The following is a 16,367-nucleotide window of genomic DNA, read 5'->3' on the forward strand; positions in this document are numbered from 1 at the left end:
ATACTATTTATTTGACTCTATCTACCTTTTATTTGTTTTGACTGGTTAACCAGTAGTTTGTCTATTTTGAACACAATTTTTTCCAATTTTTCTGCTTTTGTGTATCTTTGTTTTTTTTAGAGCCACTTTATTTTATGCTGAAGAACATACCTTAGAAGGTACTTTACTGAAGTTGTGCTGGTGATGAAAGCTCCAAGTTCTTATTTATGTTCACGTCTTTATTGTGCCCTTATAATTGAAAGAGAATTTGACTGGTTACACAACTCTAGGTTGACAATTTTATCATTTCACTGTGTCCTGGCTTCAGTTGCTGCTGTTGAGACACCTGCTGTTAAATTCAATTGCTTCTTTTTGGGTGATTTGTTTGTTTTCTTAGTCTACTTTTAAGAGTTTTGCTTTGGAGTTCTAGAGCTTTAGTGGAAGGTACAGGGTTATAGATTCGTTTTCATTTATTCAATTTGGTGTGCATTGTGCTTCTTCTATATGTAAATTATCTTTCTTAATTTCTGGAAAATTCTTTGTCATTACCTTTCAAAAGTTGGCTGTGCTCCATAGTTTTTATTCTCCTCTCAAACTCGTCATATGGTTTGACTCTGTGTCCCTACCCAAAGCTCATGTCGAATTATAATTCTCAATGTTGGGAGAAAGATCTGATGTGAGGTGATTGGATCACAGCAAGTGAATTTCTCCCTTGCTGTTCCTGTGATAGTGACTGAGTTCTCATGAGATCTGGTTGTTTAAAAGTGTGTAGCATGGCTGGGCGCGGGGGCTCATGCCTGTAATCCCAGCACTTTGGGAGGTCGAGGTGAGTGGATCATAAGGTCGGAGATCAAGACCATCCTGGCCAACATGGTGAAATCCCATTTCTGCTAAAACTACAAAAATTAGCTGAGTGTGGTGGCACGTGCCTGTAATCCCAGGTACTCGGGAGGCTGAGGCAGAAGAATTGCTTCAACCAGGGAGTCGGAGGTTACAGTGAGCCAAGATCACGCTACTGAACTCCATCCTGGCAACAGAGAGAGACTGTCTAAAAAAAAAGAAATGAAAAAAAAAGTGTGTAGCAGTTTCACCTTTGCTCTCTTTCTCTCTCTCTCTCTCTCTGCTCTTCCATGTGGTGATTATGCCTGCTTCCCCTTTGCTTTCCACTGTGATTGTGAATTCCCTGATGCCTCCCCAGCTATGCCTCTTGTACAGCCTGCAGAACCGTGAGTCAGTTAAACCTCTTTTCTCCATAAATTACCCAGTCTCAGGTATGTCTTTATAGTGTGTGAGAACAAATTAGTATAGAAAATTGATACCAGAGAAGTGGGGCATTGCTGTAAAGATACCTGAAAATGTGGAAGTGACTTTGGAACTGGGTAATGGGCAGAGGTTCAAACAGTTTGGAGAGATCAGAAGAAGACAGGAAGATGAGGCAAAGCTTGGAACTTCCTAGAGATTTGTTGAATGGTTCTGACCAAAATGCTGATAGTGATGTGAATAGTGAAGTCCTGACTGAGGTGGTCTCAGATGAAGATGAAGAACTTATTGAAAACTGGAGAAAAGGCCACTCTTGCTACGTTTTAGCAAAGAGATGGTGGCATTTTGCCCCCGCCCTAGAGATCTGTGGAACTTTGAACTTAAGAGAGATGATTTAGGGTATCTGGTGGAAGAAGTTTCTAAGTAGTACAGTATTCAAGATACGACCTGGTGGTTTCTAAAAGAGTACAGTCATATGTGTTCACATAGAGATGGCCTGAAATTGGAACTTATGTTTAAAAGGGAAGCAGAGCATGAAAGTTTGGAAAATTTGCAGCCTGACCATGTGGTATTAAAGAAAAATCCATTTTCTGGAGAGGAATTCAAGACTGCAGAAATTTGCATAATTAAAGAGCTGAATGTTCACAGCCCAGATAATGGGAAAATTGCCTCTAGGGCATTTCAGAGACCTTCATGGTAGTCCCTTCCCTTACAGGCCTGGAGGCCTAGGAGTAAAAAATGGTTTTCTGGGCCAGGTCCAGGGCCCTGCTGCTCTGTGAAGCCTTAGGACCTGGCACCCTGCATCCTAGCCACTCCAGCTCTAGCTGTGGCTAAATGGGGCCAAGGTACAGCTTGGGCCGTTACTTCAGAGGGTGCAAGCCCCAAACTTTGGTGGCTTCCACATGGTGTTGGGCCTGTGGGTGCGCAGAGGGGAAGACTTGAGGTTTGGGAGCCTCAATCTAGATTTTAGAAAGTGTATGGAAATGTCTGAATGTCCAGGCAAAAGTCTGCTGCAGGTCCAGAGCCCTCATAGAGAACTTCTGCTAGGACAATGCAAAGGGGAAAGGTGGAGTTGGAGCCCCCAAACAAAGCCCCCACTGGGGCACTGCATAGAGGAGCTGTGAGAAGAGGGCTACCATCCTCCACACCTCAGAATGGTAGATCTAGCAACAGCTTGCAATGTGCAGCTGGAAAAGCTGCAGACACTCAATGCAAGCCTGTGAAGACAGCTGAAGGGGCTCTACCCTGCAGAGCCACAGGGCAGAGTTGCCCAAGGCCTTAGGAGCCCACCCCTTGCATCAGTGTGGCTTGGATGTGAGACATGGAGTTACAGATTATTTTGGAGCTTTAAGTTTTAATTACTGCCCCACTGGGTTTCACACTTGCATGGGGCCTATAGCCCCTTTGTTTTGGCAAATTTCTCCCTCTTGGAATGGGGGCATTTATTCAATGCCTGTAACTCCGTTGTATCTTGGAAGTAACTATCTTGTTTTTGATTTTACAGGCTCATAGGTGGAAGGGACTTGCCTTGTCTCAGATGAGACTTTGGACTTGTAGTTTTGAGTTAATTCTGGGATGAGTTAAGGCTTTAGGGAACTGTTGAGAAGGCATGATTATGTTTTGAAATGTGAGAAGGACATGAGATTTGGAAATGGCCAGGGGTGGACTGATATGGTTTGGCTCTGTGTCTTCACCTAAATCTCACTTCAAATTGTAATTCCCAATTTTGAGGGGAGGGACCTGGTGGGAGCTGATTAGATCATGGGGGTAGATTTCATCCTTGCTGTTCTCATGATAGTGAGTGAGTTCTCATCATGAGATCCGGTTGTTCAAAAGTGTGTAGCACTTCCCCCTTCCCCATCTCTCTCCTGCTCCACCATGTCAAGATGTGCTTGCTTCCCCTTTGCATTCTGTCATGATTATAAGTTTCCTGAGGCCTGCTCAGCCATGCCTCCTGTACAGGCTGCAGAACTATGAGTCAATTAAACCATTTTTCTCTGTAAATTACCCAGTCTCAGGCATGTCTTTACAGCAGTGTGAGAATTGACAAATACACTCTGATAAGACAAAGTTTAGATTCTCATTTTCTATCTTCCTTATCTATTAGCCACTTTTTAGTAATTTTATTTTTTTGTCTTTGTGTTGCATTTCTAATTTTCCTTCTGATGAAACTTTCAGTTTACTTCCTGACTTCATGTTAATCTGATCACCCACTAAATTTTTAATTTTAAAGATTATATTTTCATTTTTTTAAGTTGTATTTTATTTAAATCTGTCTGGTAGTTTAAAATATTTTTATCTTCGGTTTTTAAAATATTTGATACATATGTGCTACATCTAATAATTTCAATATCTATAGTCCTTGAGATTCACATCTATTACTTGTTGATTTTATTGAATCTCACCAATGATGGCCTATTTCCTTTTGCTGTAATCTTTGATCAGAGTTTATATTCGACTGACATAAATAAGTAAAAACACCAAGGACCTGAATTTCCTCCAGAGAGTATTAGTACCACAATACTGTTTCTCATTCAGTAGAAATGACTAGAAATTTCCAAGCAGTAATGTCCAGTGCTGACACGGTTTGCTAAAGGAGAAAAACTTGAATAGTTATTGATTGTTAAAACTGAATATGTTAAATCACGAGGTTTATTGTGATTATATAGTATAAAACAGCATATAATATAAACCAGATTACATAGGAGTAGAATGTTTAACAGAGGTTCTTGGTGTGTTTTTCATGCTTCTAAGTAAATTCAAGCTATTACCAGGGAAGTTGCAGAGCAAATCAGTGAAGTCCTAGAATAAGTTAATTATTACGTGACTGGTGGGTCACCTCAATCTCATACCTGAAACATAATTAAAAACAAGAGTATGTATAGTGTTTTACAAAAAAAAAAATTAACAAGTGTGGTTTCTTATTTTTAAAAGTCATAAATTTGGGATTTACAAGCAAAAAGTCCTTGGAGTCTTTTACTAACACAAAAAACTCTGCCCTTTTTGAATTAAATTAGACAAAAACTTAAATTTCATGATGAGAAGATACAGGCTAAATGCAGATTTTTCTTAAATTTTATGGAAACAAGCATTAAACTATTTTCCAACCTTTGTCTTATCCATCTGATAAGATGTAATGGCTATATGAGAACATTGTCTTTTCAAAGCAGCTGCATCAGCTGTCTCACTATTATATTTAATGTGTTTTATTAAACTTCTAATTAAGTTCTATAGTGTCTACCTTCAGTTACTTTCCTAGGAATGATTAGGATAAAGAATATAAGGCTTATCAGTTTTTTTTTTCCACAATAGGAAGTAAGTCACTCTTGGACATCCTTCTTTGAAATGTTCTTAATAAGTTCTTGGTAGAGAAAACTTGCAAACTATGTTAAAATTAAACATGCCTATTTCTACCTAATAATCCAGCCTGATAAATTATCCAATAGAAACAAATACCACATTTGGATTATTCCATCAGCTAGTACTGGTTTTTAATAAAAGAATACCCACCAATGGTAGGGGATTTAGTATTTGGTAGGGGAATGTAAGTACATTCATACCACAGAATGTGTTCAGAAACAGTTCTTCACAGGTCTCTCACATTTTGACACATGTTGAGAAAAGATGCACTGACTGTCATTTCTTCTGGATTGTCTTTTAAACGATGTTTGTGTAATGAATAACCTTGGGTGATAGAAATAGTGTCTCTCCTTAGAACAAAGAGCAGGAATGCTTGCTGTCTGGTATAAAAAATTTTCATGTCTCCTTCTGGATCAAAGGACAGAGACACCTATTGCTCATTATAAAATATTCATATTCCCTATGTAGGGGGTTCCTCTCCTGGAGTATAAACCACTATATATGTGGGCTATAGCTTGGCCCATCTGCGTCACCTTCACAGGGCTTGGGAGCAAAGAGAACCCACAAAAATAGGCTGATGTTCATGCTGCTTACCAGGCTGTAATAAAGTCGTTTGTCTTTGACTTAGGAGTTTCATGCCATTTTTTAAATCCATAAAGCTGTGGCAGACTAACTTGTTATCTTGCAGTTAGAGAACATGTCAGGTCCTTCACAGTCCTTAAGAGTTGGGATGCTGACTTAGGTGTGGCTTTCAGGAAGAGAAAAGACAAGAGTCCTGCAGGCCAGGTTTGGAAACATGACAAGACTCTCTGGGACCTGATATCAAATGCTGGGCAAGAGAAAGGGAGCATAGTAAGGGTCCCCTACTGTCCTTCCTGATGATGAATCTGTAGAGGATAAGCTGTAACAGACAGGACTGAAATAAACTGCCCAGTGGCACCTTGGTTGTTGCTCACTCTCCTCTGGGAGGGTGGATGAGCAAATGTTACTATGACAATGAGGCAGCAAGCCCTCCAGCCCCAGCCAAAAGGCCATGAGGCCATGGCTGATGAACCAGAGTCCCCAGTCAGAAATAAATGATGTCAGCAGTGGAGACCTTGCTATTCAATACAGAGCTTTGGACAGATTAAAATCATTAAATGTTCTTTTGGTTAAGCCATAAGCCAGCACCTGCTCAAAACCTGCTCAAACTGAGTGAAAGGCCTTACTTACTGGCGCAGAGCCCCTTTCTCTTTTGATATGCTCTGATTACTCTTTTCCCCTCTACCCTGACTTCAGCTGCTTTAAAGAGAAGTCTCCCTGCCCTACAGAAAGATCAAAGGCCATATTCATCAATCTCATTATGCTGGAACTCTGTTGGATAAAACTGCCCAAGTCATCATCTTACCCAGTACTGTGCAAGGAGCAGTCACTAGATTCAACGAATGGAGTTTGGGCCAGCTTCACAGTGAAGAGGGGAAATTAATGTGACTTTGTACATTGAGGAATTTTGGACCAGTTCAGTGTACTCTTGCAGCTTCTACATCTGAATGTACTTTCTCATCCCAAAAGTGCCAAGGGGATTCTCCTGATCACAGAAGAGCTATATGCAAAGTGCTAATGCACAACTTCAATGCACCTCTGAGCTCAAGTCTTTGTGACAAGTCTTAGTCAGCTGGGGTCTTGGGCAAATAAAGCCAACCTCTACCTTGAGGGGCCCTTGGGATATTGAGTTAATCACTTCTCTGACATGGAAAAAAAAAAGTAACTAGTAACTTGCTGGGCTCTTGGCAAAGCTAAATACCTGACCCATAGAAACCTTGTGACTCTCTGGCCTGGTGTTCCCAGTGTTTTGGCTGGGCCATGTATTGGGTGGGACTCAATGACTAACAAAGTAAGAAAGGCTCAATAAGCCTTACTTGTCAAATAAAAATGATATATTCAAAAGCAAGGTCATCCTGGTCCCAGCAGCATCTAGCATTACATGAGACATGATAGCTTGCTTTCTCAGGGAACTATATCCTCCATTCTGCTTCTGAAAGCAATGTTACTGGCTCAATGGGGACCTCAATGCCTGGTCTGGTTCACTGATGGTGAACATCTATGTATATAGTGTTTTCATCTAAGTAAATCAATTACTAGTTATTTGTAGAACAGCATATTCATATGTGTGCTTAAAGTAATGTTTACAAGAATGTTCACTGCAACATTGTTTTTGACAGCAAATGACAAGGAACTACTTAAAAATCTCTTATTTAGGAACTCTCTAAATAAATCACTTGTAGGTCCATACAAACTATGGCTAATCGTCCCAATAAAAATAATGTTAACAATTTCTGTCTTTATGAACAGTGACTATTTTCTCAGTGTTTGTAAAGTGTCAATAAAATCATGTTTCATTACCTTTGCCATTTGTTGACTAACTGTACACAACATAACAAATGACAGTTGCTTGCTTAGCAAAGGCAACTTGAAGGCAAACCCCTTAGCCTCCCTCAATGTCCCAACTCTCCAGTCCCACAAGACTGTCCTTATTACAAATTCTGGAACTTATACTGATTTCAAGATTTATTGTTACGTGAAAAAGCAAGGATCCGAAAAATGTAACATTTATCATTTTCCTGTAAAAATGGCATATATACAAATGTTTGCATGTACTCCTCTGAAAGTTAACAGAAGACACTGGTAATAGGGCTGCCTCTACAGAAGAGGATAGGGGAACCCTGGATGTCTTTGGTGAAAGTAAGACTAGTTTTCATTGCTATAGATAAAGGCTCACATTTAGATTAAGAACTAGTATCTCTGGGTGGTAAAAATCCAAAGGACTATTCATTTATTTATTGCCTGTTACTCATTTTGTATTATTTCTACAATGAACTGAAATTCACTTCAAAGAGAAAAAGTTAAAAGTATTTTGAAATAAGTTGTCCAGCAAGAATATAGCAGAAGAAAGGAAATATCCATATTTTGGCAGCTAGAAAAGGAACATAAATTGTTGTAATCTCTGGTGATTAAAAAAATGCAATCCTTAATGTAAACCTAGTTGCTGACATTAAAATAGGAAAGAGATAAAAATGACATAAAACTAGAAAGGCAAGTGACTGGCAGAGAAAACAAATCCAGATGCAGAATTACTTACCAGGAAAATTCTCAGATTATATAATCAAACAAAAATTCAAACAATATCTTGCTTTTGTTATTTATTTTTATGTCTTATATGCAAGGATATATTCAATCAAAGAAACAGTGTTATAACAAAAAATTCTCAGTTCCATTCATTAGATTTCAATAGCTGAGTTTCTCCCAGAATCCTATCTGGAATAACCTCAGTCATTACCATACCATACAGACAGATAGATTTCCCTGGGGCTTTTGGTGGGGATTCTTTTATTCTGACAGCACTTTGAAGGATTTGAGATGGAGAACGCTGTGCCGTTGCCTTTGCACATCTTCCAGACAGTGGAGAATGCATTTAGGGGCAGCAGATTGGAGTTCATCTTTTGGGGGCCTGTGAAAATATTTTTGGCCTTTGTAGATTGGTTGAACTAAAAGGGAAAAAAAATACCTTAAATCATTGGATTGGTATACACTACCATTACTCTACTTATGTTAGAAGTAACACACACACAAATCAGTTTACATAACCCAGGAATGTTTCTTGGTAGATGTTTCATCTTTTAGGAAAACAGCACCTCCTAAAACAATTATTTTATTTCATTCTTGGGGTTGTTGCTAATGGCAACAGAAAGAATGCACTGGAGTGTCATAATAATCCTCCATTAAATCCCTACTGTTTAAATTTTAATGCTATAATTCAAGAGCTGACAAAAGCCCATTGAGTTTGTCTATGGGGAGGAAAACAGGCAGGCCCATTTTCTCAGGGGTGATGCTATAGCAACATGGAATGAATTTGGGGTCAGGGAACAAGCAGTCTCCAAGCTTTGTTTGCATTTCCTGACTAAAAGTAGAATCTAGCATTATAAATTTTACCCAAATAAGTATTTATTTTGAATAACAGGAAGATAGCTCACTTTGTACTGCTGTTTACATTGAAAACAGAGAGAAGGTAACAAAACCAGAACTGGAAGAAAGACACGCCGACAAACATGTTATGAAATGACTATTGAAATGACCACTTTAGAAACCCCTAGAGCCTCTCTGCGTTTGCTTGACACCCCACCCCTCTCCCGTGGACAAGCGATGCTTTAGAACATGGAAAAGTATTAAATTTGCAAAATGCCTTTTTAAAAGAGAGAGACAAAGGAAGTCTGATCAACAATTCCTGAATGTGACCCCTTACAGTCAAGCAAGACATGGCAAAGACGGGTGTTGTTGATTTTGTCTAGCTCTTTATAATGGCACTTTTGTTTTAGTGGGAGAATTTATTTCTACCAGAATAAACAAATACACCTGAATCACAATTGCCTATTGTGCAGCAGAAGGCCAAGAAAAACCCTACCCAATTCCCACTAGTTTGTGCTGCCAACTTTTCTTTCCCTAGGCATCTGTGTTTTCACTTTTGGTTTAAGTGTTGAATATTAGCATATTGAGTCAGTATTCAATAGCATAACATATTACATTTTGGGTGGTTATCCAATAAGGTCTATCTAGTTATAGACTCTATTTATATGGCTTGCAATATACAAAAAAAGAAGACTGTTAGGTTTTCAAATGCTAAGTCATAGGTGAAAATATAAATATCTGTAAACCTTGTAGCTCAACAAAACTCAAAGCTGTTTCTTCTTTTTTATTTCCTGTCTCAGACCCTCGCTGTCTCACCTTGACAATGAAAAATGCTCACCCCTCCCAGACCTCTGATGACCTCTAGTACTCATCTTTTACAATTCATCCTAAATATAATGGCAATATTAATCATCTTCTTAATAACAAAATCCCTCTTCTATTAAAAAATCTTTGATGTTTTAAAATAAAATTCACACTTCTACATACTTACTCTGCTATTACAAGTAAATCAGACTGTGTAACTTGCTGTTCCATTTATATATCTTGCTTACACTTTTCTCACAGTATATTTACTTAGATGCTGTGTAGAATTTCCTCATCAATATTCTGTTCATCTTTCAAACCCAATTTATATGTCACCTTTTCCATAAAGGTTTTCCAGATTACTCCTTCTGGAAAAGATTTCTTACCTTTTTTTCACTCTAAGCTCACATGGCCCATGTAGAATTCTCTTTGGGAGCTTATTTCATATTTTCTAACGAACTCTCTTACTATTATCCCACAAGGATAGAGACTATATATTTAATTATTTTTCTTTCATTGTACTCTTAGAAAGAAATGGTTTTTAATAAAAATATTCTCTAAGCTGTATTGCTTACCTGGTTTTGCCTCCTAGAAACACAAAGCAGATTATATTCAAGTTATAATGATTATCAACAAAAGGATTTGTAGAATAAAACTTAAAGCTATAGTATAAAAAATATGAAGTAATATGTTATGATCAAGTACAAGTGCCTTAAATAAAATAAAAGTTTAGCATAAAAAGAAAAATAAAAGATGAGTTATTCTACATAGACAACCCTAATATCTCAGTAGTTTATCATAATAATCAAGTATGTGCCCATGTTACTCAGTCAATGAACACTGGCAATAAGACTTTGCCCATCACAGTCACTGAGGAATCCAGGCTAACAGAAGAGACATATCTATACATATTTACATAGTCACTGTGTCAGAAAAAGGGAAATTGGTGACACATACCATGCTACCTCTGAAAATTTCTGCCCAGAAGTAGCACACTTGTTCTGTTCATACTTTATACATCAAAGCAAGTCACATGGCCAACCTGACTTCCAGGGGGCAAGAAAGTGAAATTCCACATGTGTTCAGACACGGAGACAATTTGAAATGCCTGGAGAATAGCACTAGTAATTATTTTTCCACATTTCCTCCCCCAATAGTCAGGGAAAAAAATAAATACATTTCAAAATCTATATCAAAATGGCAAAATACTCAAAATTAGGAAACTCCCTGAAATCATTTGAACCTGTATTTCAATAACCTTAACAAACAGCCTCCTTAATCATGAAATTTTAGAATTTTTTTTTCTCTTAAGATACATTAAATACAAGGATAAATTAAATACAAGGGTATTATCATTGCTACTGATCCATATAGACTGCAAGTTATGACCAACATAAGACATAAGAAAGAAAATAAGGTAGATGGTTTGGAAAATAATAGACCAAAATTGTCATTTCTATAGGTATGATATGAACTGTTGATATGGCTTACCTTTTGAATTTTTAGAATTTTATATTATAGTTATTTAAAATTATGATCAAATTTTCCATTAAAAATTACTTTAAAATTTTAAAGTAGAACATTAAGAACCTGTGAAATAATAGCAAAAGAATGAAAGTTTGTAATTAGAGTACTAGAAAGAGAAAGAGAGAGAGTATGATGCAGAAAAATTACTTAACCAAATAATGGTTAGAAAATTTCAAAACTTTATTTTAAAACCCACATATAATTTCAGGAATCTAAGCAAACAACAAACAATGGACATTATATTAAACTACTGAAAATCAGAATTAAACAGAACATTTGAAAAGCAAGAGAAGAAAAATACATATTACACATTAAATTCAGAGGACCAATAATGAGAAATAAGGCTAACCTCTCATCAGAAACAATGTAAATCAGAAGACAATGGAACAACATCTTTAAACTAAATGAAAGACAACTATATAACTTGTCAACCTAGAAAGGTGTTAATCAGCAGATATGTACTACAGGAAATGCTACAGGAAGTTCTTTTGGCTTCTGGTTCTTTGGCTCAGAGTAAATGGTACCGGATGGAAATTTGGTTACATAAGAAGGAATGAAAGATTAAGTATGTGACCAATTTCATGAAAATAAATTGAACAAATTAGATGAAAAGGACAAGTCTTTTTTGAGAAGTCATAACAAATCAAATTAACAAAAATGAAAGAAAAATGTTGAATAATATTATTAAGTAAATGAAATTCATGATTAGGAAACTTCTCTCAATGAAAACGATGGTGTATCCTGGTGAATTTTATTAAATATTTAAAAAGTTATATGCTTTTTAACTTTAAGTGCATAATATACTTCTGATATTTTTTATAGGGATTTGCATTTAAGGGAATAGTCTACATTTACTTGCTGTATGGAGATACGTAGATCTCAGGTCTGCCAAAAAAAATTGATGAATAATTTCAACCAGGATATTGCATTGTTGAGGTTATCCATGTGTTGTTCAATTAATAATTGACATTAGCCTTTAACCTCAGCCAGTTTCTCCTCTGGCATAGGCTGATATATAAGAAAAAAATGGGCCAGGCACGGTGGTTCACACCTGTAACCCCAGCACTTTGGGAGGCCGAGGCGGGTGGGTCGCAAGGTCAGGAGTTTGGAACCAGTCTGGCCAACATGGTGAAACACCGTCTCTACTGAAAATACAACTATTAGCTGGGTGTGGTGGCAAGCACCTGTAATGCCAGCTACTCAGGAGGCTGAGGCAGGAGAATCTTTTGAACGCAGGAGGCAGAGGTTGCAGTGAGCTGAGATGACACCATTGCACTCCAGCCTGGGTGACAGAGTGAGATTTCGTCTCAAAAAATAATAGTAATAAATTTAAAAAAATAAGAGAAATGAAAACTTGGCCCAACTATTGGGCAAAAAAATCCAAGTTATAGCCTTCTTGATGGTTATGTGATTGATGTTAACATTGATATAAATAAAGTCTGTTTCTGAAAAGAAAAGAAAGAAAAGAAGTGCTGGTGAATTTGAGCCCAGATCAAGCGAGTTTATATTTCATACACAAATGCTTCAAGCCAAATATTTGGTGAACTCAAGCTACTTATGTTTCCTATCATCCTTTTTATCACAGGGTATTTGTTGTAGATAGAAAAAACATAAGAAAGGACAGACTTTGATGTGTTTTTCTTTCTAGTTCTAAGAATTGCTATTCTGTCTTCTAGCAGAACACCTTCCCAAACATAAGATAATTGGCCAAAGTAGATAAGAGAATGAATGGTGTGTATCTACGAACAGATATTTGAAAGACAAATTTTCAGTGGAAGAAGGGAAGTTCTGGCAAGTTTCAGCAGCATACTTTCACTAAATCTTTAAGTGCATGGACTATAGTGTGTGTAATAATGTTTCAGGTCAGGTGACTGAGATCATGCTTAGTTTACAGAAATTTTGGAGGAAATTGCTGTCAGGATCAGCAATTGGGAATAGGAAGAAAGTAGAATTAGGCCAAAGAAGAAGTTGGACTGCAACATAGTAATAAGAACTAACTAAGGAAACCTCAAAGAGAGCCCTGAGGTTAGAACAGTCCTTTAGATGGGGAAAGGAGACGAGATCATCATACCCCACATCAATCAGTCTTCAGTGCAGCTTGCGTTCTGGAGGAGGAAAGATCTTGGGCAATGTGCCTCTTTTCAGAAGAGGGAAATTTCCAAAAAGGTCTGATGGCTGAGAGCTCAGCCCTCAATGCTCCCAGAAGTTGAGTGAATTTGTCCTTCCTTCCCGAAAGGGGAAACTGAGCAGGGTAGCAAAGCATTCTGTACTGTCCATTCTTGCACACCTTGAGTCCTCTTGCTTCACCTAAGTTCTGAAAGGACTTGAGGACTCTGAGGGATTTCTTTCCTGCAGTAAGCTTCCTAGAAGAAAGTTAATGGAGATAACGCTCTCTCTCACTGATGCAGTTGGGCTTGAGGCTACATCTGTGATAATTTATTGTACTCTTCCTCAACACTGTATCCTAGAATCACTTCTCCCACAGCTAGCACCTGGTCTTGGTGGCTTACCTGGTTGGATGACCCAAAGCCATATCTCTGATTGTCTAAACATCTGGTCATCAAGCCCTTATTAGATTGTGACTTATCGGGGGAAACCTCACCCCGATATTCAACGTGGGTTCTTTTCTATTTCCCTAAGCATCAGCTGGTCTGAGAAATAAAGGGAAAGAGTACAAAAGAGAGAAATTTTAAAGCTAGGTGTCCGGGGGAGACATCACATGTTGGCAGGTTCCGTGATGCTACCCGAGCCGTAAAACCAGCAAGTTTTTATTAGTGATTTTCAAAAGGGGAGGGAGTGTACAAATAGGGTATGGGTAACAGAGATCACATGCTTCACAAGGTAATAAAATATCACAAAGCAAATGGAGGCAGGGTGAGATCACAGGACCACAGGATGGGGTGAAATTAAAATTGCTAATGAAGTTTTGGGCATGCATTGTCATTGATAATATCTTATCAGGAGACAGGATTTGAGAGCAGACAATCAAAATTTATTAGGCGGGAATTTCCTTGTCCTAATAAGCCTGGGAGCACTTCAGGAAACCAGGGCTTATTTCATCCCTTCATCTTTGACCATAAAAGACAGCTGCTCCCAAAGCGGCCATTTCAGAGACCTACCCTCAGGGGTGCATTCTCTTTCTCAGGGATGTTCCTTGCTGAGAAAAAGAATTCAGTGATATTCTCCTATTTGCTTTTGAAAGAAGAGAAATGTGACTCTGTTCCACATGGCTCATCGGCAGTCAGAGTTTAAGGTTATCTCCCTTGTTTCCTGAACATTGCTGTTATCCTGTTCTGTTTTCAAGGTGCCCAGATTTCGTATTGTTCAAACATACATGTTCTACAGACAATTTGTGCAGTTAACACAATCATCACAGGGTCCTGAAGTGACATACATCCTCCTCAGCTTACGAAGATGACGGGATTAAGAGATTAAAGTAAAGACAGGCATAGGAAATCACAAGGGTATTGATTGGGGAAGTGTTAAGTGTCCATGAAATCTTCACAATTTGTTTTCAGAGACTGCAGTAAAGACAGGTGTAAGAAATTATAAAGGTATTAATTTGGGGAACTAATAAATGTCCATGAAATCTTCACAATTTATGTTCTTCTGCCACGGCTTTAGCTGGTCCCTCTGTTTGGGGTCCCTGACTTCCCACAACAGTGACTACTGTATTTGTCAATTTATCATGAAAACTGGGCAAAGAATTGCCAAGAGATCATCAAGTACCAAATATGTTCCACCCCTGCCCCAGTGTGTCATAACAGCCTTTCTCCTGATGATCAGCTCAATTGCTTCTATCAATATGGTATTCCCCCCTTGCCCACTGGCCCCTTGGCATATGGAGTCCGAAGTGCCCAGGCCAAAATCAGAGCTTATGTTTCACTGATAGATATTCCCCATAGTAGGAACCAAGACCACGAAACACATGGAGTTCAGAATTTCATAAAAAGGAAGCAGAAGCTCCCTATGTGTCACTGCTATTTTCTTTTTTTCTTAATTTTACTTTTTTTTTAGTTCTGGGATACATATGCAGAATGTGCAATTTCACAACAATATTACTTTTTTTTCTTTTTTTTTTTACTTTAAGTTCTGGGATACATGTACAGAACGTGCAGGTTTATTACATAGGTATACATGTGCCATGGTGGTTTGCTGCACCTATCAACCTGTCATCTAGGTTTTAAGACCTGCAAGGGTATTTGTCCTAAAGCTCTCCCTCCCCTTGTGCCTCACCTCCCAACAGACCCCAGTGTGTGATATTCCCTTCCCTGTGTCCATGTATTCTCATTGTTCAACTCCCATTTATGAGTGAGAACATACAGTGTTTGGTTTTCTGTTCCCGTGTTAGTTTTCTGGGAATGATGGCTTCCAGCTTCATCTATGCCCCTGCAAAGGACATGAGCTCATCCTTTTTTATGGCTTCATAGTATTCAATGGGATATATGTGCCACATTTTCTTTATCCAGTATATCATTGATGGGCATTTCGGTTGGTTCCAAGTTTTTGCTGTTGTAAATAGTGCTTCAATAAACATATGTGTGCATGTGTATTTATAGTAGAATGATTTATAATCCTTTGGATATATACCCAGTAAGGTGATTGCTGGGTCAAATGGTGTTTCTGGTTCTAGATCCTTGAGGAATCACGACACTGTCTTCCACAATGGTTGAACTAATTTACATTCCCACCAACAGTGTTAAAGTGTTCCTATTTCTCCACAGCCTTGCCAGCATCTGTTGTTTCCTGACTTTTTAATAACCGCCATTCTAACTGGCATGAGATGGTATCTCATTGTGGTTTTGCCCCAAAACTCCTTAAGCTGATAAGCAACTTCAGAAAAGTCTCAGGATACACAATCAGTGTGCAAAAATCACAAGCATTCCTACGCACCAACAATAGACAAGCAGAGAGCCGAATCATGAGTGAACTCCCATTTACAATTGCTACAAAGAGAATAAAATACCTAAGAATACAACTTACAAGAAATGTGAAGGACCTCTTCAAGGAGAACTACAATCCACTGCTTAAGGAAATAAGAGAGGACACAAACAAATGGAAAAATATTCCACACTCGTGGAGAGGAAAAATCAATATCATAAAAATGGCCATATTACTATTTTCAACTCTTCATTCCTGCCACCATGTGTAATCAATGGAGCACCACATATCTAAATAATGGGGCACAGCACCATACAATGGTCATGAGACTTGAGTATAGACTGTATCTTGGAATATGACTTCTTATCCTTATATAATATCATTTTCAAGCTTCTGCCTCACCTATGCCTTCTATGAACTATTTTATTGCTCTTCAATGGCAGCCTCTTTTGGATGGTGTAGTTTCTAATAGGAACAGTTGATCTTATAATCATGCCGCCACTGTTGCACCTCTTTTCCTGTAAAGTGAGTATCTTTTACAACAAAGGAAACAATCAACAGAATGAAGAGACAACCTATGGAATAGAAGTAAATATTTGTAAACTATATATCTG

The 16,367-nt window shown here is 38.1% G+C and overlaps 1 long non-coding RNA gene across 1 annotated transcript in view; it reads right to left on the reverse strand.

Moving 5' to 3' along the window:
- Positions 1-7,752: 7,752 nt before the first annotated feature.
- Positions 7,753-16,367, reverse strand: part of LOC110743163 — a 41,792-nt gene continuing 33,177 nt past the window's right edge. Inside the window, exon 6 of the long non-coding RNA XR_002521771.2 lies at positions 7,753-8,123. This is a non-coding gene — a long non-coding RNA (uncharacterized LOC110743163). The remainder of the gene's footprint in view (positions 8,124-16,367) is intronic.

This window comes from Papio anubis, chromosome 6 (genome assembly GCF_008728515.1).
Source record: "Papio anubis isolate 15944 chromosome 6, Panubis1.0, whole genome shotgun sequence".
NCBI classification, from domain to species: Eukaryota; Metazoa; Chordata; class Mammalia; order Primates; family Cercopithecidae; genus Papio; species Papio anubis.